The sequence below is a fragment of the Lepisosteus oculatus genome, chromosome 14 (genome assembly GCF_040954835.1).
Source record: "Lepisosteus oculatus isolate fLepOcu1 chromosome 14, fLepOcu1.hap2, whole genome shotgun sequence".
Classification (NCBI taxonomy): Eukaryota; Metazoa; Chordata; class Actinopteri; order Semionotiformes; family Lepisosteidae; genus Lepisosteus; species Lepisosteus oculatus.
The window spans coordinates 34,187,045-34,212,864 of NC_090709.1; the positions used below are offsets into that span (position 1 = coordinate 34,187,045).

General features: G+C 45.0%; 1 protein-coding gene, 8 non-coding genes and 4 pseudogenes across 9 annotated transcripts in view; 3 read left to right on the top strand and 10 right to left on the bottom strand.

The window, feature by feature from the left end:
- LOC138242559 (interferon-induced very large GTPase 1-like) overlaps positions 1-25,820 on the top strand; it is a 173,569-nt gene that overhangs the window by 132,842 nt on the left and 14,907 nt on the right. The window lies entirely within an intron of this gene.
- On the bottom strand, positions 318-436 carry LOC138244710 (5S ribosomal RNA). Its single transcript, XR_011193325.1, has one exon. It is a non-coding gene; the product is annotated as a 5S ribosomal RNA (ribosomal RNA).
- LOC138245036 (5S ribosomal RNA) lies at positions 974-1,092 on the bottom strand. The gene has a single exon (XR_011193652.1). It is a non-coding gene; the product is annotated as a 5S ribosomal RNA (ribosomal RNA).
- LOC138218386 (5S ribosomal RNA) lies at positions 1,630-1,748 on the bottom strand (annotated as a pseudogene).
- LOC138216292 (5S ribosomal RNA) lies at positions 2,286-2,404 on the bottom strand. The gene has a single exon (XR_011180003.1). It is a non-coding gene; the product is annotated as a 5S ribosomal RNA (ribosomal RNA).
- On the bottom strand, positions 2,942-3,060 carry LOC138245337 (5S ribosomal RNA). Its single transcript, XR_011193947.1, has one exon. It is a non-coding gene; the product is annotated as a 5S ribosomal RNA (ribosomal RNA).
- On the bottom strand, positions 3,598-3,716 carry LOC138218373 (5S ribosomal RNA; annotated as a pseudogene).
- On the bottom strand, positions 4,254-4,372 carry LOC138218415 (5S ribosomal RNA; annotated as a pseudogene).
- On the bottom strand, positions 4,910-5,028 carry LOC138244711 (5S ribosomal RNA). Its single transcript, XR_011193326.1, has one exon. It is a non-coding gene; the product is annotated as a 5S ribosomal RNA (ribosomal RNA).
- Positions 5,566-5,684, bottom strand: LOC138245358 (5S ribosomal RNA). Its single transcript, XR_011193968.1, has one exon. It is a non-coding gene; the product is annotated as a 5S ribosomal RNA (ribosomal RNA).
- LOC138243632 (U1 spliceosomal RNA) lies at positions 7,165-7,329 on the top strand. The gene has a single exon (XR_011192286.1). It is a non-coding gene; the product is annotated as a U1 spliceosomal RNA (small nuclear RNA).
- On the bottom strand, positions 7,929-8,047 carry LOC138218679 (5S ribosomal RNA; annotated as a pseudogene).
- trnak-uuu (transfer RNA lysine (anticodon UUU)) lies at positions 16,436-16,508 on the top strand. The gene has a single exon. It is a non-coding gene; the product is annotated as a tRNA-Lys (tRNA).

The following is a 25,820-nucleotide window of genomic DNA, read 5'->3' on the forward strand; positions in this document are numbered from 1 at the left end:
CTGCTGCTGTGCTTTGACATCTGAGCTCTGTGGAAAACGATCTCAATACAATTCTGAAAAACGCGACTCTCCGAACGCCAGCCGAACAACTCTCCACAGCCGAAGCGCTGTGTCTCTTTTCAGCTGGCGATAAACCTTTCCTCGATCCTTTGCGGACTTGTAAAACTGTTCCTGATCAGAATAAAAAACGCTCACGCTAATACACAAGCACCCGTGTCTCGCCAAAGCTGACAAATAAACAGACGGACAAGCCGCACTGCACGTGTGAACAGGGGAATGAGCGAGCGAGCGGGGATAGGGCGCCTCCTGCGCTTAAAAGCTTACAGCACCTGGTATTCCCAGGCGGTCTCCCATCCAAGTACTAACCAGGCCCATCCCTGTTTAGCTTCCGAGATCAGACGAGATCAGGCGTGCTCAAGGGGGTGTGGCCGTAAGCGAGAGCAAGGCTCGCTGGCACCCTTCTTATTGAGAGGACAGCTCCGTCACCTCTTTTACGACGCTGCTTTTTTTCCCTTGCGTTTTTCTCTTCTTCCCACGTTCTCTCTCTTCACTGCCTTCGTCCCCGCTCTATTTCACTTCAGCCTTTCACTCTTGCTTCCTTCCAATGAGGACGGAGCTGCGGGAGAAAGGGCGCTATAGAGGATCGCTGTGGAGAGCTGCTGCTGTGCTTTGACATCTGAGCTCTGTGGAAAACGATCTCAATACAATTCTGAAAAACGCGACTCTCCGAACGCCAGCCGAACAACTCTCCACAGCCGAAGCGCTGTGTCTCTTTTCAGCTGGCGATAAACCTTTCCTCGATCCTTTGCGGACTTGTAAAACTGTTCCTGATCAGAATAAAAAACGCTCACGCTAATACACAAGCACCCGTGTCTCGCCAAAGCTGACAAATAAACAGACAGACAAGCCGCACTGCACGTGTGAACAGGGGAATGAGCGAGCGAGCGGGGATAGGGCGCCTCCTGCGCTTAAACGCTTACAGCACCTGGTATTCCCAGGCGGTCTCCCATCCAAGTACTAACCAGGCCCATCCCTGTTTAGCTTCCGAGATCAGACGAGATCAGGCGTGCTCAAGGGGGTGTGGCCGTAAGCAAGAGCAAGGCTCGCTGGCACCCTTCTTATTGAGAGGACAGCTCCGTCACCTCTTTTACGACGCTGCTTTTTTTCCCTTGCGTTTTTCTCTTCTTCCCACGTTCTCTCTCTTCACTGCCTTCGTCCCCGCTCTATTTCACTTCAGCCTTTCACTCTTGCTTCCTTCCAATGAGGACTGAGCTGCGGGAGAAAGGGCGCTATAGAGGATCGCTGTGGAGAGCTGCTGCTGTGCTTTGACATCTGAGCTCTGTGGAAAACGATCTCAATACAATTCTGAAAAACGCGACTCTCCGAACGCCAGCCGAACAAGTCTCCACAGCCGAAGCGCTGTGTCTCTTTTCAGCTAGCGATAAACCTTTCCTCGATCCTTTGCGGACTTGTAAAACTGTTCCTGATCAGAATAAAAAACGCTCACGCTAATACACAAGCACCCGTGTCTCGCCAAAGCTGACAAATAAACAGACGGACAAGCCGCACTGCACGTGTGAACAGGGGAATGAGCGAGCGAGCGGGGATAGGGCGCCTCCTGCGCTTAAAAGCTTACAGCACCTGGTACTCCCAGGCGGCCTCCCATCCAAGTACTAACCAGGCCCATCCCTGTTTAGCTTCCGAGATCAGACGAGATCAGGCTTGCTCAAGGGGGTGTGGCCATAAGCGAGAGCAAGGCTCGCTGGCACCCTTCTTATTGAGAGGACAGCTCCGTCACCTCTTTTACGACGCTGCTCTATTTCCCTTGCGTTTTTCTCTTCTTCCCACGTTCTCTCTCTTCACTGCCTTCGTCCCCGCTCTATTTCACTTCAGCCTTTCACTCTTGCTTCCTTCCAATGAGGACGGAGCTGCGGGAGAAAGGGCGCTATAGAGGATCGCTGTGGAGAGCTGCTGCTGTGCTTTGACATCTGAGCTCTGTGGAAAACGATCTCAATACAATTCTGAAAAACGCGACTCTCCGAACGCCAGCCGAACAAGTCTCCACAGCCGAAGCGCTGTGTCTCTTTTCAGCTGGCGATAAACCTTTCCTCGATCCTTTGCGGACTTGTAAAACTGTTCCTGATCAGAATAAAAAAAGCTCACGCTAATACACAAGCACCCGTGTCTCGCCAAAGCTGACAAATAAACAGACGGACAAGCCGCACTGCACGTGTGAACAGGGGAATGAGCGAGCGAGCGGGGATAGGGCACCTCCTGCGCTTAAAAGCTTACAGCACCTGGTATTCCCAGGCGGTCTCCCATCCAAGTACTAACCAGGCCCATCCCTGTTTAGCTTCCGAGATCAGACGAGATCAGGCGTGCTCAAGGGGATGTGGCCGTAAGCGAGAGCAAGGCTCGCTGGCACCCTTCTTATTGAGAGGACAGCTCCGTCACCTCTTTTACGACGCTGCTTTTTTTCCCTTGCGTTTTTCTCTTCTTCCCACGTTCTCTCTCTTCACTGCCTTCGTCCCCGCTCTATTTCACTTCAGCCTTTCACTCTTGCTTCCTTCCAATGAGGACTGAGCTGCGGGAGAAAGGGCGCTATAGAGGATCGCTGTGGAGAGCTGCTGCTGTGCTTTGACATCTGAGCTCTGTGGAAAACGATCTCAATACAATTCTGAAAAACGCGACTCTCCGAACGCCAGCCGAACAAGTCTCCACAGCCGAAGCGCTGTGTCTCTTTTCAGCTAGCGATAAACCTTTCCTCGATCCTTTGCGGACTTGTAAAACTGTTCCTGATCAGAATAAAAAACGCTCACGCTAATACACAAGCACCCGTGTCTCGCCAAAGCTGACAAATAAACAGACGGACAAGCCGCACTGCACGTGTGAACAAGGGAATGAGCGAGCGAGCGGGGATAGGGCGCCTCCTGCGCTTAAAAGCTTACAGCACCTGGTATTCCCAGGCGGTCTCCCATCCAAGTACTAACCAGGCCCATCCCTGTTTAGCTTCCGAGATCAGACGAGATCAGGCGTGCTCAAGGGGGTGTGGCCATAAGCGAGAGCAAGGCTCGCTGGCACCCTTCTTATTGAGAGGACAGCTCCGTCACCTCTTTTACGACGCTGCTTTTTTTCCCTTGCGTTTTTCTCTTCTTCCCACGTTCTCTCTCTTCACTGCCTTCGTCCCCGCTCTATTTCACTTCAGCCTTTCACTCTTGCTTCCTTCCAATGAGGACGGAGCTGCGGGAGAAAGGGCGCTATAGAGGATCGCTGTGGAGAGCTGCTGCTGTGCTTTGACATCTGAGCTCTGTTGAAAACGATCTCAATACAATTCTGAAAAACGCGACTCTCCGAACGCCAGCCGAACAAGTCTCCACAGCCGAAGCGCTGTGTCTCTTTTCAGCTGGCGATAAACCTTTCCTCGATCCTTTGCGGACTTGTTAAACTGTTCCTGATCAGAATAAAAAACGCTCACGCTAATACACAAGCACCCGTGTCTCGCCAAAGCTGACAAATAAACAGACGGACAAGCCGCACTGCACGTGTGAACAGGGGAATGAGCCAGCGAGCGGGGATAGGGCGCCTCCTGCGCTTAAAAGCTTACAGCACCTGGTATTCCCAGGCGGTCTCCCATCCAAGTACTAACCAGGCCCATCCCTTTTTAGCTTCCGAGATCAGACGAGATCAGGCGTGCTCAAGGGGTTGTGGCCGTAAGCGAGAGCAAGGCTCGCTGGCACCCTTCTTATTGAGAGGACAGCTCCGTCACCTCTTTTACGACGCTGCTTTTTTTCCCTTGCGTTTTTCTCTTCTTCCCACGTTCTCTCTCTTCACTGCCTTCGTCCCCGCTCTATTTCACTTCAGCCTTTCACTCTTGCTTCCTTCCAATGAGGACGGAGCTGCGGGAGAAAGGGCGCTATAGAGGATCGCTGTGGAGAGCTGCTGCTGTGCTTTGACATCTGAGCTCTGTGGAAAACGATCTCAATACAATTCTGAAAAACGCGACTCTCCGAACGCCAGCCGAACAAGTCTCCACAGCCGAAGCGCTGTGTCTCTTTTCAGCTGGCGATAAACCTTTCCTCGATCCTTTGCGGACTTGTAAAACTGTTCCTGATCAGAATAAAAAACGCTCACGCTAATACACAAGCACCCGTGTCTCGCCAAAGCTGACAAATAAACAGACGGACAAGCTGCACTGCACGTGTGAACAGGGGAATGAGCGAGCGAGCAGGGATAGGGCGCCTCCTGCGCTTAAAAGCTTACAGCACCTGGTATTCCCAGGCGGTCTCCCATCCAAGTACTAACCAGAACCATCCCTGTTTAGCTTTCGAGATCAGACGAGATCAGGCGTGCTCAAGGGGGTGTGGCCGTAAGCGAGAGCAAGGCTCGCTGGCACCCTTCTTATTGAGAGGACAGCTCCGTCACCTCTTTTACGACGCTGCTTTTTTTCCCTTGCGTTTTTCTCTTCTTCCCACGTTCTCTCTCTTCACTGCCTTCATCCCCGCTCTATTTCACTTCAGCCTTTCACTCTTGCTTCCTTCCAATGAGGACGGAGCTGCGGGAGAAAGGGCGCTATAGAGGATCGCTGTGGAGAGCTGCTGCTGTGCTTTGACATCTGAGCTCTGATGAAAACGATCTCAATACAATTCTGAAAAACGCGACTCTCCGAACGCCAGCCGAACAAGTCTCCACAGCCGAAGCGCTGTGTCTCTTTTCAGCTGGCGATAAACCTTTCCTCGATCCTTTGCGGACTTGTTAAACTGTTCCTGATCAGAATAAAAAACGCTCACGCTAATACACAAGCACCCGTGTCTCGCTAAAGCTGACAAATAAACAGACGGACAAGCCGCACTGCACGTGTGAACAGGGGAATGAGCGAGCGAGCGGGGATAGGGCGCCTCCTGCGCTTAAAAGCTTACAGCACCTGGTATTCCCAGGCGGTCTCCCATCCAAGTACTAACCAGGCCCATCCCTGTTTAGCTTCCGAGATCAGACGAGATCAGGCGTGCTCAAGGGGGTGTGGCCGTAAGCAAGAGCAAGGCTCGCTGGCACCCTTCTTATTGAGAGGACAGCTCCGTCACCTCTTTTACGACGCTGCTTTTTTTCCCTTGCGTTTTTCTCTTCTTCCCACGTTCTCTCTCTTCACTGCCTTCGTCCCCGCTCTATTTCACTTCAGCCTTTCACTCTTGCTTCCTTCCAATGAGGACGGAGCTGCGGGAGAAAGGGCGCTATAGAGGATCGCTGTGGGGAGCTGCTGCTGTGCTTTGACATCTGAGCTCTGTGGAAAACGATCTCAATACAATTCTGAAAAACGCGACTCTCCGAACGCCAGCCGAACAAGTCTCCACAGCCGAAGCGCTGTGTCTCTTTTCTGCTGGCGATAAACCTTTCCTCGATCCTTTGCGGACTTGTTAAACTGTTCATGATCAGAATAAAAAACGCTCACGCTAATACACAAGCACCCGCGTCTCGCCAACGCTGACAAATAAACAGACGGACAAGCCGCACTGCACGTGTGAACAGGGGAATGAGCGAGCGAGCGGGGATAGGGCGCCTCCTGCGCTTAAAAGCTTACAGCACCTGGTATTCCCAGGCGGTCTCCCATCCAAGTACTAACCAGGCCCATCCCTGTTTAGCTTCCGAGATCAGATGAAATCAGGCGTGCTCAAGGGGGTGTGGCCGTAAGCGAGAGCAAGGCTCGCTGGCACCCTTCTTATTGAGAGGACAGCTCCGTCACCTCTTTTACGACGCTGCTTTTTTTCCCTTGCGTTTTTCTCTTCTTCCCACGTTCTCTCTCTTCACTGCCTTCGTCCCCGCTCTATTTCACTTCAGCCTTTCACTCTTGCTTCCTTCCAATGAGGACGGAGCTGCGGGAGAAAGGGCGCTATAGAGGATCGCTGTGGAGAGCTGCTGCTGTGCTTTGACATCTGAGTTCTGTGGAAAACGATCTCAATACAATTCTGAAAAACGCGACTCTCCGAACGCCAGCCGAACAAGTCTCCACAGCCGAAGCGCTGTGTCTCTTTTCAGCTGGCGATAAACCTTTCTTCGATCCTTTGCGGACTTGTAAAACTGTTCCTGATCAGAATAAAAAACGCTCACGCTAATACACAAGCACCCGTGTCTCGCCAAAGCTGACAAATAAACAGACGGACAAGCCGCACTGCACGTGTGAACAGGGGAATGAGCGAGCGAGCGGGGATAGGGCGCCTCCTGCGCTTAAAAGCTTTCTGAATTCTGAGTACGTACGGGATCCTCGGCCTTGCGCTTATAACAAAGTCCAAGTCCCTTTGCAGACAACAGCAGTTGTCACATGATTGTCTCTGAGGATGTGCGACAATGGCCAAGGAGAGCCCCGATCTGAGCTTGCGCTCACTTTTTGACCAAGACACAGGTGTGTGCTGATTGGTTGAGAGTTTGGCGGGCATTGGAGACCCACGTGGTATTACCACGCCCTGCGTGAGATATGAGTCACTTACTCTTGACACTTAGGAATGCAGTCCAGATGTCCATTTGGCACTCCCTAGACAGATAGGCGCCAATGGATGACCATTGATCATGATAGCCAGGCTTAGCTAAGTGCATCCCCATCTGGGAGCTGTCCCTTATCAAAAGAAAACATCTTAAATCAGCCTGCATGAATACTTTCTCTGTGGCTGCACCACAGAGATGGAAGGTGAGATGGGGCCTCATTTAGGACAGCATACCACCGCTTAATTCTGTCTTATTAACAAGCATTGCCACTACAACGGCATCTCTCCTGTCAAACTTCCTCCTGACGTGTTTGACAGGATCTGGGCCGTGGTGAACAGTGGGAAAGACGCCCTGTGGAGAGTGAGGAACATGGGGCTGTTCAAAGGCATCGAGGTCCCAGTCAAGGCAGCAGGTAGCCTGGCCCTGTTCATCACCCAAGAGAACTATTACCTCAGAGATCTGTGGAGAGGGAGGAGGGAGGAAGCAGAAAATCTGTGGGAAATAGAGAGCATAGGTCAATATCTCAAGAAACTGTGAAAAACATTATCATGTTTAAGTAAAGAATGTGATTTACACCAGAAAAAAAAATTGTTGCTATGTAACTGGTACCGTGTCAAAATGTAATGAGATGTGATCATATATACTGTTTTAAGTATGTATATTAATGTAAAGCTTTCTAATTTGTGATGTCCTGTATTTTTTTGTGAAAAGAAAATAAAGTTCTTAAAAAATCGATTCACCCAGGGCGAGGCTCGGCCATTGCACTCCGGCTGTGCTGACCCCTGCGAATTCCCCAAATGTGGCAATCTCGACTGCATTATTTCTGGTAGTGGGGGACTGCGTTCGCGCTCTCCCCTGATGTGCTTGGTCCAATATCGGATACGGAAGAGCTATGACACCACGTGCTGCGATAGGATCCCAGTTCGAAAGCCACTGCTGGTTCCCAGTTTCTTTTAGTTAGAGGTCCGGAGAAGCATTTCAAGCTGGTTACACTACTCCTTCCGGACATTCATTCCCTTTTCAAAGTCAGTCGTTTTGCTGTAGTCTGCATTATTAAGGCCAATTTATTTGGTCATGGGGGCCTCGGTACTGTATGCTAATTCTCAAGACAGTTTCACCCGTTTTCTGATTGCTAGGTTCTGTACCAGTGCAGACATGTCAAACAGTGAATGGCTGTACCTCTATTGTATCCCTGCTCAATGAATGAAATCAGTAATAAATGAATATATGTATAGTTACACGAAAAACAAGTGGTTTATCGACTCATCTTCATTTGCAGATTTAGAGGCAGCTTCGATATTCGTTTTACAAACGGGTTTTTTTTTATATGGGTCAAACACATGCCATAGCAACAAAACATCTCTAGAGATGAGGCTATAGATCACCTTTCCATCCTCCAGGTTTTCCTCCCAAAGCCTAAGGCACCAACGGTGACCCCTGCTGGCCGAGAGAGCAAAAGCTTGCAGCACCTGGTAATCCCAGACAGTCTCCCATCCAAGTACTAACCAGGCCCAACTCCGCTTAGCTTTCGAGATCAGACGAAATCAGGCACATTCAGGGTGGTGTGGCCACAAGCGAAAGCCATGGCGCCTGACTCGCTACTTGAAGCTGTGTGTGGCTGGGGCTCTGTGCCCCCCGAGCGGGACTGAAGGATCGTTCGTGTGCAACTCTTTGGAAAGGAGCTTCTTTCCAAATCGCATTGCGTACCTGGATATTGGCGAATGTGCTCCCTTGTGTTGGCTTGTCCCGCACTGGAGGAGAACAAACAAACTGCAAGGAGGAGCACAAGGCAAGTCTTCACAAGACAAAAACCTCCAGTGCACAGCACTCTGAAAACATTTCTGGGCTGTCGCGTGTTTATTTCAGCACATAAAGCGCAACAGTCCAACACGTCGGCCGGGCGCGCGGCGCCTCCGCCCTCTTGTGGCCTTGCGGCGTCAGAGCAAGAGGCTCCTTCTCGCTGCCTTTCCGCTGTGTTGCAGAGCCCCGAGAGGGAACCTGGAGCGCACACTTTGTGGGGGGCGGGGGACCGCGTTCGCGCTCTGCCCCCGGTCTCTTGCTCGAGTACTAAATCTCACGGCGCCAGCAAGCGGCCAGGAGACAAGTACAATATCGCGGGACAGGGGGGCCTTGTCATTGATTGTTACATATGAGACGGGGATTAGGAGGAGACTCCGACTGATTGGTAAAGGGGAACACTAACACCAGAGTGACACCCCCGACGTCTCTTTTTGAGAGATTTCTTAATGGCCATGGAGGGTCGGGACCTCAGTTTTACGCCTTCCCCGAAGGACGGCGCCTGTTTGTGCAGCAGAGTGTCGCCATCAGGATGCTGGGGCATAAGAAAGCCACACAGACCGCAGGGTGAGCGCTCCCTACTGGTCCCAGTCACACCTCTTGCAGGAGCAGTAGCAACCTGAGCTTTTCCGGGGGGAATCTCCCATCCGGGTGCCGGCTAGGCTCACACCTGCTGGGCTGCCGTGGGTGAGCCCAGTCAAGAGTCGCAGGGTGAGATCTAGTCATCGGGGAGAAACGATACAAGCGAAGGATTACTCGGCTCCCAGCACTTGAAAAGACCGACAAATGACTCTTTCCCGCTGGAGCTGAATGTACCTGCATGTGTCATGTCGTCTTCTTCCCCCGCCCCGCTGTGTTTGCTGTATTGTCTTTGAAGCCAGACCCCGAGACGAGACGGGCTGTCCTGTGCCCCAATTAACACTTTACAGGTGCCATTCCCCGGCATTGTGGCCATTGTCGGTGGTCACACGCGATAAGATAAGGTGGAGGAGAGCGGGGCATGCCCAGCGCCAGACATTCAAGGAGGGGGCTGTGCGAGGTGAGGTGAGGTGCGACACGCCGGAGCCCCGACGCTGCTAATGCGGAGCACTTGTTGAACTGGCATTGAAAGGACGTGTGCGCACGGAGCGAGCCTTCCCTGCGGCGGAGCGTGGAAACTCTCTCCCCGCGCTGCAGGAGTTGTTTGCGCTGCAGCGGTGCCGAGAGAACAGCACAGAAGACAGCAGGCTCTGGAGAGCGGGTAAGAGATGGAGCCTTGTGGGCAGGCGAGCAGGCCCGTTTTTTGGAAATTGCTGAAAAGGCTCCGGTGTTTGTTCGGTGTGTGGCAGGCGCACGATGCGAGCTTGCGTAGCCGGTCTGGTGTTATGCAAATGAGGCCGAATTGCGTCCCGGGACATGCTGCGAATGCGCATGGCGACTGCAGATGTGTAGGAAACGGCGCTTCCTCCTCGCCGCCCGCCGGGGCAGCGGAAAGGCAGCAAGAAGGAGCCACAAGAGGGCGGAGGCTCTGTGCATCTGGCCGACTTGTTCGACTGGTGCTGTTTCTGTTTTGAAATAAAACGCGCCAGCCAAAAAATGTTTTCAGTGTGCTGTGCACTGGAGGTTTTTGTCTTGTGAAGACTTGCCTTGTGCTCTTCCAGTGCGGGACAAGCCAACACAAGGGAGCACGTTCGCGAACATCCAGGCACGCATTGATTTCGAAAGAAGCTCCTTTCCAAAGAATTGCAAATAAACGATCCTCCAGCCCCGCTCAGGGGACACGGAGCCCCCGCCACACAATGCAACGGGAGTATAAATGATGTATCCCGCCAGCCATTCGACGATCATTTTTCATGGGTGAATATGGTTTTCTGGGGGGTTGCAATGTTGGTCTTTATTGGACATTCCTGGTGATTCTGACACGTGTTAAACACTCGCATTTCCTGCAATTATAAAAAGGGTTAAGTTTCGGTTTCGCTGACAAATCGAATCGACTTTCACGGAGAGAAGAAAGGAAACACAATGTTTCGGCTGTGGAGCTTAGTACCGATAACACTGCTGATATTGATGGAGTAGAAACAAGTGATGTATTGGCAGCTTTATCTGGGGCGAGAAGTCCTGGAACAACTACAAAAATGTTAGGATGCAGAGGAAGAAATATTTTCCACCTTACCTCACCCAATCCTGCTGCATTAACGAAGCTGAAGTTGGCTTCTTATTCGGCAGCTTCTTATTCGCGTTTTTCGTTCCACCTTATAAGATGCTACTGTGATGTTATGCCGCCTTTCGCTTGTAGATGGCTCTCTATAGTTATTTTTAAAAATACTAATCCGAGTGGATTACTGGACATAGCCTCAGTAAAGGGGAATATGTACATAATGATTATCCAAATTGCATTTTTGTATGAAACACATTTAAGAAAATCGAAAACCAATTTTCAAAACTCACAATAACACAAACTGGCATGTTAGACGACAAGTAAATAAGACAAAAGCAAACCATTCATTCACTGGCATTTTCTGCATATTTACCACGACCTTGCCTTCTGATTATTAAAAGTCTCAAAATCTTGCATTTTGCAAGAAATGTTAATATAGCAGTCTACAATGGGACATTTAGAACATGGCTTGTGAGAATATGGTTAACCAAAGATGAGCAAAGGGTGATGGCACTTTCTGCTTATTGCTATGACCCTCCCTCCTGATTATTAAATAGTCTCACAATTCTGCCACTGAGGTAATGTGACAAATTATGAAAATCATTAAGTATAAGAAAATTTACTGTACCATTTTTTAAATATGACCTTATGAACATGTAAGGATTAACAGTCAACAAAATAGCACCCCTTCTGCTGATTTACTTTTTCCCTCCTTCCTTGTCACCAGAACATCTTAATATTCCGACACTAAGGTAGGAGAGACAAAATCACTTATCATGTACATTTGTAATTACGACACGTCACTGTTGCATTTCTGCGTTGTGACATGTAATACCCACAGTGGAAATTCATAGTTGTGATTATAGGAATGTTATATATCAGGTGGGTAGCTGCGTCAGCATGCGTAGGCTGCAAAGGAACAAGTAAAGGATTATTCCATGTTGAAAAGAGAAGAAAGGAAACACACTGTTTCGGCTGTGGAGCCTTCTTCAGGTGTGAGAAAGACAGGGCAGTATGCAAAGATTATTATCCTTTTATCTTTGCTGATTGCAGTTTATCTTTGATGACAGAATCAAAGACGTTAAGGAATTTTTACACCTAATAAACAGACACTTTTTTTGAACACCCTTATTTACTGTTAACAAAAGAGCTGACACGTATTATGTGTGAAAAAAAGCTGCTAAACAGCTCGACCTGCTGCCCCCTCTGAAAGACACAGTCACTCATAGAATTATTGAAATGGCGGATGGTTTCAAAAGTACACTGGTAGAGCGCGTTAAGATGAGCAGATGCTTTTCATTGCAATTAGGTGAGTCTGTAATCGATTTGGCCAATTCACTCGTTTATGTTAGATATGAGTTTGAGGGTATGTCTCATGAGGACTTTCTGTTCTGTAAACCGCTACCATCAGGAACAGGAAAGCAATAGCAATGAAAAGCTGCACAGCGCTGTGAAAGAAAATACAGAGAAGTGAAAGGCAGTCCTTTCTCTAAGGAGGTAGAAGAAGAGCGATTCCCCGTCGGGGAATCAAACCCCGGTCTCCCACATGACAGGCAGGGATACTCACCACTATACTAACAAGGAAGACATCGCCCTCTCTGACCCCAGGCATCGTGTCTTGACCCACCGTGCTGGAAGCCGACGCGTACTGTGATTCCTTTACAGAGCAGAAATGACAACCGAGGAGCCGAGAGATCATTTCAGCATTTCGCGTCTGAACGGAAAACACAAACGACCAACTCGGAATGACTTGCTTTTGACACTTTTCAAAGCGTTCTTTGTGCACAACGACTGCGCTGCCTAGCAGATACAAATGGGTTGTACAACTTCGATCTAGCAAATGCAAGAGGGCTAAGCCCCCTTTCTTTTAGCCCAGGTTCGATCTGTCTCCCAGAATCACCAGGGCGCACGCACACACACACCCGTGCCGTTGAAGTGCTCTGCTTCATTTCTAAGGGCAACTCAACATTCACTCCTACCCCGTGAAAAGAAAAAAAACAGCGTCCGCAGCAACAACAGCTCAGGTCTCTGCACAGGAGATAAGCTGCTCCCATCTCCTCTGCTCTGCGGCTCCTGCGGAGTGGAGTCCTGCCTGGAGCCGTGTTTGCAGGCGGCGGCTCCCCGCGCCTTGTCTGTGCGTCGTGTCCAAGAGCTCCTGGGAGGAAGAGAGAGCCCTCCCACTCGGGGGCTTTTCCACGGTCTGTGTGAGGAGGGGCGGGTGTGTCCAGTAGCTTATCTCGTTCTGTTGTCTCGCGATGTCTATTCACTATACTACATCCCTTCCTTTGTTATTTTTAAAGTCTATAACTTTATCATACAATTGTAACAATTTTATATCAACACACAGTAAACGGTTATTAACTATTACAACAAAATGTATATAAACCCTTTCATTTCTATTCAATACATTCATCTTTTTTACAACAATTTCTATACGTACCAACTCAAATTTTAGTTCAATTTCTACTTAAGTCACTTCTAAATATCACCTAATTTCTAGCAGTCTAAGCAACATCTACATAGATAACACAAACAAAATAGGGCAATTTAACATTTGGAGAGCTATGCAAGTCCTGTATTTTTAAATGTCTCTGTAATGAGCCAGTTTCCTGATAACCCTGCCACTAATGGTTGTTACTTTACTACTGGGTAAAGTTACTGGCTTTCCTACGGATGTACTCTCCACTGTCTGAGGACTCGGCACTTCCTGCACGTCAGAAAGTCCTGTATTCTCAGCATTTTGTGTTTCTGCAGATTCAAAATCAAGATCCAATGGAGGAGTGTTCAAAGATGTTTTACATTTCTCATTATTTTTGAGCCATCTTCCACATTCACTAACTCAAAGGAGTTACAAGAGGTGTTTCTCAATAACACATAGCGAGTGTCTTTGAGTGTCTTAAAGCTTTTTTCAGGTATCTTTGAAATCTTTCAATTTTGCCATTACATCTCGGATAGTAAGGTGATGCACGGATGTGTTTAATTCCACGATTAATTCCACAAGTTTAATTCCACAATAGTCAGAAATGATTCAAACAACTGTCCTTTGAATTGCCTGCCATTATCTGTTACTACCTCTAGTGGATAACCAAATCGTGCAAAGATGTTCATCAGCTCTCTAATAACTGTGGCTGAAGATATGTCTGATACAACAACCGCCTCAGGTTTAGAAGTATAATAGTCTATGACAGTCAATATGTATTCATTCTGAATGGGACCTACCAGGGCAATGCCCAATTTTGTCCAAGGCCTTGGTGGTAATTCAAGTGGTTGGAGAGGTTGATCCTCCTGCAATGGCTGATTCAACACACAAGTGGAACAATTCCTGATTAGTCTTTCAACATCACTGTTCATGTTGGGCCAGTAAAAGTTGCTTCTCAGGTACTGTTTTGTACGAGCTACACTGTGATGAGTCTCATGTGCTATTTTCAGTGCTTGTCTGATTTTTGTTTTCGGTAACACAATCCTCTGTCTTCTTAAAAGCAGTCCATCATATGTAGATAACTCCAACCTACACCTGTGGTATGGCTGCAGTTCGTCTGGAATTGGATTAGGCCATTGTCCTTTTTCCACTATGGACATCAACAATTTCAATGTGTCATCTTCGTTTGTTGCTTGTTTAAGTTCCTCAAGTGTCAGTGCATGCAGTTCATAAGTGCTGATTGAAAGCACTCTATCAACATAGGTGTCTTCATAACCAGTGTCTTCTGTGTCTGGTAAAGGAAGACGTGACAATGAGTCTGCGACATTGGTTTTCCCTACTATGTGTTCAATTTTGTAATCATAAGGCCATAATCTCAATCCAAGTCTTTGTATCCTGGGTGGTAACAATGTTGCCTTTTTGGGATTGAACATATAAATGAGGGGTTTATGATCCATTTGAAGTGTGAACTTGCCTCCCCATAAATATGTCCTAAAATGTTCCACTGCCCAAACACAACCCAAGGCTTCACGCTCTATTTGTGAGTAATGCCTTTCTGTTGGGGTAAGTGAGCGACTTGCATATGCCACTGGTTTGTTCTGTCTATTTTCTTGTCTTTGTAGCAATACTGCTCCAAGTCCTAAAGGATTCGCGTCACTGATCACTACTGGTGGTGCATCTAGTTTGGAGTATGCCAGACATGGTTCAGTTACAAGTGCTCTTTTCAACTCGGCAATGGCTTTCTCAGTTTCCGATGTCCATTCCCACTTCTGTCTTTTCCTCGTTAGTTTTCTAAGAGGTTCTGATATGTCTGCATAATTAGGAATAAATTTCATCAAAAATCCACAAGTTCCTAAGAATGAGCGCAAAAGTGCAACATTCTCAGGTCTCGGCGCACTGCAAACATGCATAGTTGAATCAAGAGCACTTAAAAGATGCAAAAAGTTTCAAATAAAACAGAATTGAAAGACAGTCGAGTAAGGAGGTAGAAAAAAAGCACTTCCCCGTCTGGGAATTAACCACCGTCGCACGTGTGACTGGATACAAAAATAATAGATTAATTTGTGCCCAGTCTCTTGAAGCTTCAATGCGATTATTTTTCCTTCCTTATTTCTTCATTCCCATGCATTTACTCTATAGTAGAGGAAACGCGAAAGTGGGAAACTGCAGGCATTCGTCGTGAGTGGTGGATTGTGATCAGTGAGCATCTGGACAAGTCTGTTCCATTACCTTTTCCATTGGGGATGTAGCACAGCAGTAGAGTGCATGCTTTGCATGGATGAGGTCCCTGGTTCAATCCCTGGCATCTCCAGGTGCTTTATATTCACATCGCAATCTTCTGTTGAGTGAGAACTCTTTGCTCGTGTTCAGAGAGAGCCAGGTTTACACAATTAAATGCAGGCACACTCGACGTGCTGCAGAGTTGCGCTGCTGTTTTAAATGTACCTCATTTAGTTCTGTTAAATCTTAAATTATTTGAACTAATAATTTAGTTCAAATTCAGGAAATCCAGAGATTGCTTCACACTTGTGGCTGTTGCAGAAAACACCTGTTGAAACTCACCCGGGATTTCCTGAGAGATCATTCAGCGAGCGAATCCTCCTTCTGAACTCCGCACTAAACTGAAAGCTTCACGAATTCCTCACTGCGTGTCCTGTACTGTTACAAGTGCTTTCGTGTAGATGTGAAACACTCCATAAACACACTTTGAACTTTTTCCATTTGTTAAGGAAAATGCAAAAGAGCATGACAAGTATTGATCGTATAAAATATCCATGGCACAACTCGAGAAAGTACTGAAGGACTACACATCGACTTTTGATGATTACAAGAGATTCAAGAAACACAATCGTCCGCAGCTGGGTTTGGATCCTGAACTCTAGAGTTAAAAGAACATAAGCAAAGGATATGACCAATAAACTCTCTGAATTGCCTTATAGTTTATGAAATAAAACAATTTCTTAATAAATTCTAACTGTTGATAGACGATTTATTGAATTTTAACAAAATCACAATTACAAACTTTTTCGGTTAAACTTTTATTCACATACTCTAACATAAATAAACGTTAGTGTCTTCCGGTGTGTGAGCCAATTTCTCCAACAAATATTTGTTAGTCTGTCGGGCTGTGCAAGGTGTTAAGAAATAGAATTTCGAAAAGACAGGCTCCCTAAGCTTAACATCAAGGCTGTTTTCTCTACAGAAATGCTCTTTAAATTTCAGCACTGTTGCAACTCCCTTTATAAAGGGTGTGCACACGTATACAACCAAGTCATTGAAATATTTTTTTAATTATGGTTCCAAAAAACGTTCCATTTGTTTTCTTTTTAATGTTGTTGATTAAAAGATTTTATTAAATGAGAAAAAAATCTGAATGTGAAAAAAGGTTAAATGCTATTGAAAAAAATCAGTAATGTGAGGAAAGATGGATTTTAGGAGCCCCTTACCTCCCCATGTCATGCTGTATTTCTCACTCATTCTACTGGTAGTGGTGCCGTCGCTTCATGATAAAGTCTGTCAGTGGTCATTCCAGATGGGTCAGGTATGACTGCTCTTCGGAACAAGAGACAGGTGACTTGCGAGGATCCCGACAGTGTCGACCTTCTTTCAGAGCCTGGATAGCTCAGTCGGTAGAACATCAGACTTTTAATCTGAGGGCCCAGGGTTCAAGTCCCTGTTTGGACAGTTGTGCCGTTCTTAAGTCTATTGTGAATGTCATTCTAAATAGTCTTTTATCTTTCACTCTTCTAGCTGTACTGTGGTTATTTTAAATGTCCATTACTTGTATTTACAGTAGTGTATTTAGCGTTTCATTTCACAAACCGAAAATGTTCAAGTAGATCTTGTCACTCTACTCACGTAATCATCTAAATTAAATCACAGTAGAGTACAGAACACGCAGTGAGGAGCTCACACAGTGAGTACTCTTGAATACGACAAGAGGAAAGGCACACTGCACATCTGCAGAACATCACGTCCGAGTTTACAGTGACAGCAGAGGTTGGAAGCGACGTAGTTTTTTAATACTCGCTCGCTGAACGATCTCTCAAGAAACCTCGGTGGAGATTTAACGGGTGTCTAATAATCACGTTCAAAAAGATGACGATAAGTTTTTTTTTTTTAACTAGGTAGCCTTAATGGCAACACGGTGTGAGTAGATCTTAAAGCAGCTGCAGAGTACCCGTAATGGCAACACAGTGCTTTGAGTTCGGCTTTTCTTATTTCTTCTGCAGAACCAGTGGAATCGGAATATACTGATCCGCATAAGAAGCGCTTTCGGTTTCTGATCATTTTTATTGAGCGCTGCTCTAAGTACCACAGGCAAGATGACACACTACGATGTCAGTGTTGAGTAGTGTGGTTTAAAAGCTTCTTCACGAACCAGGAAGGAGTAGAAACCTAAAGTTTTCTGATTCGTAATCAGACACGTTATCCATTGTGCCATTGGCGTTTGTATTGCATTCAAAGCTGTTACTATTCATGTGTTTTGTACGTGTGTCTAGTTACAACGTCTTTCATTATGGCTGGTTTAAAATAATGTATCTTTAAAACAGAAAGGGTTTATGAGTCTCCCTGAAATTCACACACAAAGAATAAAAGATATCGCGTTTAAAAAGAATACAGAGATGCCGGCGATAGAAAACGGAGCGTCTTAAGTGCGCGCTGTCACTGAACTAAATTCCTGATCGGTAAGTTTGTCGGCGGCTTTTTAATTGTGTTAGAAAGAGCAAACACCACAGTGTACATTTTAAAGGTCTAAGCAAAACAATCAGACATGAGGATTATTCAGAACAGGAGCCTCTACTTCTTTGTATACTGAGCTTTCGGGTGAACGTCAAAGTGAAAGACAAATTCGCAATTTTCACTTTTTGATTAAGGAACAAGAAAACACCATCCTTCAAACTGGATTCAGGCCAGGGAAATAAGAAATACTCGCTGTTTTTTTTCTACAGTCTTAAGAGCTAGCAACTGAGCTATCGAGAGGTCGGAAAATAAACGTTTTGTCACACGCGTAGCCCAATGTAGTGTAGTGTTCCTCTTTATTTAAATCCCAGTTCGACATCAAAATACTCACTCCCATAGTCTCGTTTAGTAGAAGAAATGGACCAGGCTTCTACTCTATACACGTCCAGAGTTCTTATAAAACATTTGAAGGATGTCATTGCAGGCGGAAATTGACTCTTTTTCTAGTGGGATCAGGATCACATAAAACCTTTCGTTTGGATTGAGAAGAGGATCATGGTGACACTCAAAACATACTAACCTTTGCTTCTTTCGAGGACGAATGGATTATTGAGCTGCGAACATCGGTTCAAATCAAATCTTTCCATCTTACGGATTTTGGTTTTCTTTTTATCGAAATTGTATTAAAATTCGAGATTCTTTCACAGTTGTATAATACTTTCCCCTGCATCCTCAGATAAAAATTCTAAATACCACAAAGTTACAATATACGGAATAGCATTTATTTTTACATGTTTTTTAAAATTTGCATTTATTTAGAGCTACATTTAGTGCTAGGTAAAGCTAACATTGCTAATATTGATGGGATATAAATGTACGATGAATTTATGAGCTAAAAGTTGTACGCAGGTGCCTTTTGCGTACTTTAATCAAAGACAATAAATAACTTTCACTCAGACGTTGATCAGAAGCTCAATAAACGATGAAGCAGAGGCTCCTGTTCCGAATCCCTCCTCACGTCTGATGGTCGTGTTCTGATCAAGATCAATCTAAATTGGTACAAGGGATTTTAACAAATCTGGTCTTTCTGGTCTTTCAGGGACTGCTCTGTCTGCTTTGTAATTCAAAAATAGATACAAATGTCAAGTTTTTTGTAGATAAAGTGTTGTCTGTTTTCAAAAGTTAGGTACTTAATTGACTTTATGATTTGGTTTTGATTTTGAATCGTTATATTATTAAGTTTGTGCTTTCTCTGTTTTATCGTATTGTGAACTTATTTTTTAAACAAATGCTTACAAAGGCAAACAGGGCACACAGTACAAGCTACTGTGCACTTTTGGGAGTATACCAGGTTCGATATAAAATCGCAAAAATGTAAAAGGAGAAAATACCCCCAGACTGCGTGTAAAGTCCTCCTTGAGGTATGCTTTCAAAATAGCTGCACCAGGCACTTGGACACAGATAAACACAGGGATTTAAAATTCAGGAATATGAATGGTCAATTGCTTACAGTTGGGTTTTTTACGTTTCGTATTTAGCTATTTGTGTATAAATCTTTTAACAATTCATTAAAATGCTAACAATATGTAAAATAAAAACAACAGCACCGTTAAATGCAGGGGAGACGGGTAGTTTTTTTTTACAGATTCCAATCTCTAATGTTGTGTTTGAGAGCTGTGTGTGAGAGCTTACTGTACATAACGTTCCTTTTCTCACATTTTCTGACAACTATTCCAAAGGGGCACCTGTCACGGACGTCCAAAGGGACTAACCATGGGGAGTAGGAGAGCGGAAAAAGACCCATATGCGTAGAGGCGAGACTGGAAAAAGGCCCGGGCTCATTAGTGCAAAGAGTTCAGGAATGGCGTATAGAAACCTGTGCCCTCAGGGAGCGGACGTGGGGCGCCCTGGTGCTAGGCGGGTCTCAGGACATCCGAACGTCAATGCTGAGCGAGGACAGAGTGCAAGACCCGGAAATATATAGCCCAAGGGAAAGAGAGGGACAGGAAGGACAGCAGGCTGGAAACTAGGGACAGGACAGAGAAGGAGCGCCCTCTGGCTGCAGAGGGCGTGACAGTACCCCCCCCCCCCCCTTCATGTCAGGCATCCTGTCAAGATGTGAGTCGCTCTTGAATCAGAGCGGGGTGACACGGGCTTCTGTTCTGATATGGTTGTACGAGAAGCAGGAGGAATCGCTTCACTCGTATGGAGCATGAGCTGAATCAGGAGTGAGACATTTCGTGTGCTTGTGCATATGTCAACGCCTGACCTACATCGTAAAACTAAAACTAAATTAAAAACTAACATTAAGTTGTCAGAGACATTCATTTATATACAAACAAGAGACAGACTAAGTAATAATTCTTCATTAACTTGTCCTACACTGATCAGACTATTTGAAATGGTCTGATTCAGCCTGTGCAGTTCGTGCTAATTAGAACAACGCCAGTACTGAACCCTCATCACCGAACTGACTACTTAGCACAAGTTCAGCTGCTCGCCAGCTTTGTTACGCCCAGTTTTGCATTGCTATTGAGCTCAGAGCAGGAGCTGATCTTCAGACAGTACCGTGTTAAGTAGTCTGCAGCTTCGTGCAAAACAGTTCGACAGTTCATTGCAATTTACCCAATGTGTTTTCTATAGCTTTCAGCTGCAGTTAATTTACATAAAGAAAATCTACTACTGGTTTAAAAGCAACATGAGTCAGACAGGAGTCAAACCTACAATCTTCTGATCCAAAGTCAGATGCATTATACATTACACCACTGGCCCTAACCTTATGGTGCTCAACAGCACCATAGTGACCTCAGTGCCACTACTAGTAATGCATCACCCCCATCCAAAATTTCTAAGTAAAAAAAAAACTTTTTCTATACTTGTCTGTTTAAAAATATGATATCTTTAAAAAAGACAAAGGGTTTGTGTGTCACGGAAAAGTTTTGATTCATTTCGAATGCAAAGTAAAACCATTTTCTTCCAAGAAATCATAAATTTGTCTCATCCTCCATACTATAATCCTCTCTTGTAGTAGTAAAGCATTTTGAATTCAACCGAACAATATATTAAAGGAACAAGTAATAGGTTTATTTCATGCTGAAAAGAGAAGAGAGAAAACACAATGTTTCAGCTATGAAAACTTCTTCAGGTTTGTTTTCTCTCTTCTCTTTTCAGCATGGATTAAACCTACAATATTTCTTGTTTCTTTGCAGATATGCATGCTGAAGTAGCTATCCACCTGAATATATTAAACGTTTCATCTATACGATTAACATAATGTTCTCCTGAATAACTACTCAAAAGAAGCCACAGCTCAGGTGTTAGAGAGATTTGAAATCAGATCGATGGATTTAGTGTCCAGAATGCGAACCGACAGCTGACACAGGTCTTTTACAGAACCGTTTTGATTTTTTCTACTTTGTCCCCGTGACATCATTGTCCTGCTCACAGCCGAGCCCGACACACGATGCCATCTGGTTTCTGTCGCTGGGCGCTCACCCTGTGGTCCATGTGGGTCCTAATGCCCCAGTATAATGACGGGGACACTAAACTGTAAACAGGTGCCGTCCGTCGGCTGAGAAGTAAAACTGAGGTCCTGACTCTCTCTGGCCTTTAAAAATCCCAGGTCGTCTCTTGAAAGAGTAGGGGTGTAACCCCAGCATCCTGGCCCAATTTTCCAATGGTCCTTACCAGTAATGGCCTCCTAATAATCCCCATCTATGAACTGGCTTCATTACTCTGCTCTCCTCCCCACTGATTGTTGATGTGTGGTGAGCATTTTGGCACAGTATGGCTGCCGTTGCATCATCCAGGTGGGGCTGCACATTGGTGGCGGTAGTGGGATTCCCCATTACCTGTAAAGCGCTTTGAGTGGAGTGTCCAGAAAAGCGCTATATAAGTGTAAGTGATAATAATAATAATTATTATTATGCAAATTGCAATAAAAATATAATATTTGTTTCAAAATTGATTCATGTAAAAACTGATAAAGCTAAGGCTTTTTTCAGGGCTATATCTACTTTTTAAAAAAAAGAGAAGTGAAATTTGGAGAAGATGCACCAGCGGTTGCCTTCACATCTCCAGCTTCAGTCTCGCCTGTAGCTGCGAGAAGGTTAAAAGCACACAAGTGATCTGTAGACGATGTTTGGGGAAGAGCTAATTCTGTTTTCAACACAGGGAGTGAGAATGAGCTCAGTCCGGCTCCCAGAAGAATCCATTCTGGTTTGGTTACTGTTAGACTGTGCGTCTGAGGCTCTTTGGATAGCAACGTGAAAAAAAAACAATTGCTCACATCGAGAGGAAGGGAAGATATCATGTTTAAAAAATCAGAACCGAAGATTTGGATCTGGGGCCTCATACTTATCAAATTATTAAAATAACAGTTATTAAAATATTAGATTGTGTTTCTGCAACATTTCGTGCACACTACGCCATTTTTATCTAAAAATAAAACAACAGCCACAACAAGGGCTTTACACGCCGTCTGGGGTATTTTCCCCTTTTAGATTTTTGCCACTTTATATCGAACCTGTTATACTCCCAAAAATGCACAGTAGATTGTACTTAATAAAAATGTACAATTCACCGCTGGTATAAACAGATGTGTGCTGTGTCTGCCTTTGTAAGCATTTGTTTAAAAAATAAGTCCACAATACAAAACAGAGAACACCTTTATATCTACAAAAAACTTGACATTTGCATTACAAAATGTATTTTTGAATTACAAAGCAGACAGAGTAGTCCTTTAATTCATAGATCAGATCTTGGCCAAAACAAGACAATCAGACAGGAGCTGAATTCGGAACAGGAGCCTCTGCTTCGTCGTTTATTGAGCTTTTGATCAACGACTGAATTAAACAGATTCACTATTTTAACTCTTTGATTAAAATACACAAGAAGCACCTTCCTTCAAGCCAGAGATGAACCAACAACCTAAGGATTCCCAAGTGTTTTTATTACAGTTCCCCACTCTACCAACTGAGCTATCGAAGGGATATCAGGAGCTGCTCTCTGGCACATACTGCCCAATGTAGTGAAATGTTCCGGATGAGTAAAATCCCAGATCGACATTGTTTCCAACTCGTTTCCTCAGTCTTTTTTACCTTGAATTTAAGCCACAAACCGGGATTCTACTGTATAAACTTCCGTGGATATTAAAACATGTTTGATGGGGCATCAATCATTCCAGGCGGAAATTGACTCCTTTTTTTTTCTTGGGGGAAATGAGGAACAAAACTAAATGTCATTCTGTGTTTCTTAGAAGCATTATCACAGCTAATGCATGTAATGCCTTTAGTATGTGAAGGTGAGAGTTCAGTTATGCCAGGGAGTAAAGAGAACTGAAATTTAGAAAATTCATATTTAAATAGATTGCAAATCTTCAAAGTGTTCTGTCACTGCAAAATTATTACAGGGGTCTACCAACTGCGATACGTGCTTGTTTTGGGACTATTTCCAATACGTGTCGCATTAGTAATTGTGTGTCCTTACTGGTATCTTTTAAACTGTGAGGGACATTCGGTTATATAGTCATAATCTGCTTTTAACGTGTCCTGCATTTTAATTTACTGAACAGATAAATTGAAACGTTCTGATTCAGAGCCCCTGCAGTTCGTGCTAATTAGAACCACAACAATGCTCCCGTGTCCTGAGCACCACACTGAGCACACGTTCAGCTGGGCTCTGACTTTGTTCAGCATGACTTCTTCTTGCAGTTGAGCTCAGAGCTAGAGATGATCTCCATATTCTACCGCACTAAGTAGTTCGAAAGTTAGTACACAGTACACACTTTCAGGTTGTTAAAAAATTAAACCAACCAGCACCCTGTCACAGAAAAGTACCCCGGTCTCCCGCGCAACAAGCGTAGGTACTCAACACTGTACTAAAGAGAAGCGCTTATTCGCAGCTGAGCGTGAGCCCTGTTTACAGTCAGCAGACATTTCCTCATTTCCAATGACGTTTTCGCCTGCTCTCAGCTTTTTAAAGACGGTCATAAACGCTCATGAAGTAATTCATGTCAGTTTGAAGTCTGTTTCTGTTGTCTCTTGACGAAGAAAAGCCGTACCTGGGAGACTCCCTTTCTGAAGAAGTTTGCCGTCACCCTGCAAGGGAGAAGAGCTATCAATCACTGAGACAACATTAAACAGGTGAAATGCGAGATGTTGTGATTTTTTTCCCACTTAAGGCTTCTATCGTTTCTACTCTAACGAGAAAAGCTTTTCATCAGAAGTGGGATTTGAACAAACGTCTCCAGGAGAAACTGCTAACTGAATGCAACGCTTTAGACAACGAGCCTTCCTGCCTTTATTTATTTGATACGAAAAAAGTGAAATCAAGTAATGAGGGAAACGTATTTTTTTTCATGGAGGAAACTAGTACGAGCAAATGTAAAGTTTAGAGCAGCACTCAATTAAAACGATCAGAAACCGAAAGCGCTTCTTTTGCGGATCAGTATATTCCGATACCGGTGGTTCTGCAGAAGAAATAAGCCGAACTCCAAACTCTGTTGCCATTACGGCTACTCTGGCTGCAGCTGCTTTAAGATCTACTCAGCGGGCACAGGTTGTAGGAGGTCAGACTGGTTGGCGCTGTCTAAATAACAGTGTGCGAATTTAAACTTATTTAAATAAGGAACAAGTAATAGGTTTATTCCATGCTGAAAAAAAGAAGAAAGAGAACACAACGTTTCGGCCGTGGAGCCACACCTGAAGAACCTATTACTTGTTCCTTTGCAGCCTACGCTGACGCAGCTATCCACCTGAACTATTTAAATAAGACTATTTACAATATTTACAATATAATACATGCTCCAAAAGCGTTAATACTGCACTGGCTGCTATTTGAAACGCCTTCATAAATGACGCGTAATAGAGATTGATGCAGCTGGCTTTTATGCTTCACAATACATTGCAATCAGGAAAATATACTGTATTGTACTCAGGAAAATAAATCAATAATTAATATGCAATACAACGTCTGTTCTTAAAAATGATAGCTGTTTTACACTGACGTCGCTCTTTATGAGATAATCCAGATTGTGAAGACGACTGCACCCTAGCAGATCAAAGTATTACACGAAGGCTGTAAAGCACACTGAATTTATCCGAATATTTGATATCCGCGATCCGTTTAGGCTACAACAGGCAACTTGGTGGCTCTCCAGCAAACCATTTCTCAGTTTTGTGAATTACTTGTGCTTCCAACCCACCACCATCTGTAGTCAGGATGGCCGGGTGGTCTCATGTGTCAGATTTAAGGGCTCATGTTTTTCCATTGCTTCTAAAAGCTGCCGTCTTTTCCCTGCCTTGCGTTTTTCCTGTCTTCTTGTGCTCGCTGACAACAACAGGAAGAGGAAAACAGAAACCAGCTTGGGGGCACATGATGGGCAGGGAAATACTTCTTGAACACTTATGTGATTAGCAGAAAGTCAAATAGGCTCCAATTTTTGCCTTAAGAACTCTTTGGGCTGCCTGTAATCGAGGAAAGATTAACTGCAAAGTATGCATTCAAATGTGAAAGACCGAAATATAAAACCTGAAGACTTATTAAAAGAAACACTGTTTTCCTTTCAGTTTCTCCTGTATTTCACTGGCTTGAGACACTGTGTCCGGGCTCAGCGGTTATATAAGGAAAGACACAGGCACGGTTCATGGTTCTGCGCTCCCCGTGCGGAATGCGCGTCTCTTCTCTCCTTTAATACCTTCATACACTCCTCTTAAACCACAGCTAATTCCCGGAATATTTCAGTTTTACCTATTTCACAGGTAGTGGGTCTTTCTTTCCGAGATCACAGGTAGAAACAATAAACACGGGGAAATCAGGAAGGTATTCCTGATCGTAGGCCAAGATGTGCAAAAATAAATTTCCTAAAATCCAAGAAGGTCCAGTCACGTTCAGGTACTATTCTGATGTAGATGAATATTTTTGGGACAGCTCTTACAACAAACAGGCAAATAAACATTTTTTATTATTTCATTCGAGCTGTAGTTTTGAAAATGTTTTTTTCCATTCACTAAATAATACAAAACACAAACCCACCATAAACGTCTGACCATTGATATTCCTGAATTATAAGCTCGTACACACGTACCGCGAAATTTGTGCAAGAGTCAGAGCTGGCAGGCAGTTGAACGAATATGATGCCTTTCAGGGGCCGAGTATTAGACACGCGTTATCATGCGGAGCTTATTCTTCCTCTACCGCAGTCTTTGCCTCAGACCACCCCTCTTGGCACATTAGCACTTTAATTTTCGATTTTCTGTATAGAACACCGAATATCTTGAGGAAGTCTGTCAAGCAAAGACTGCTGGATAATTG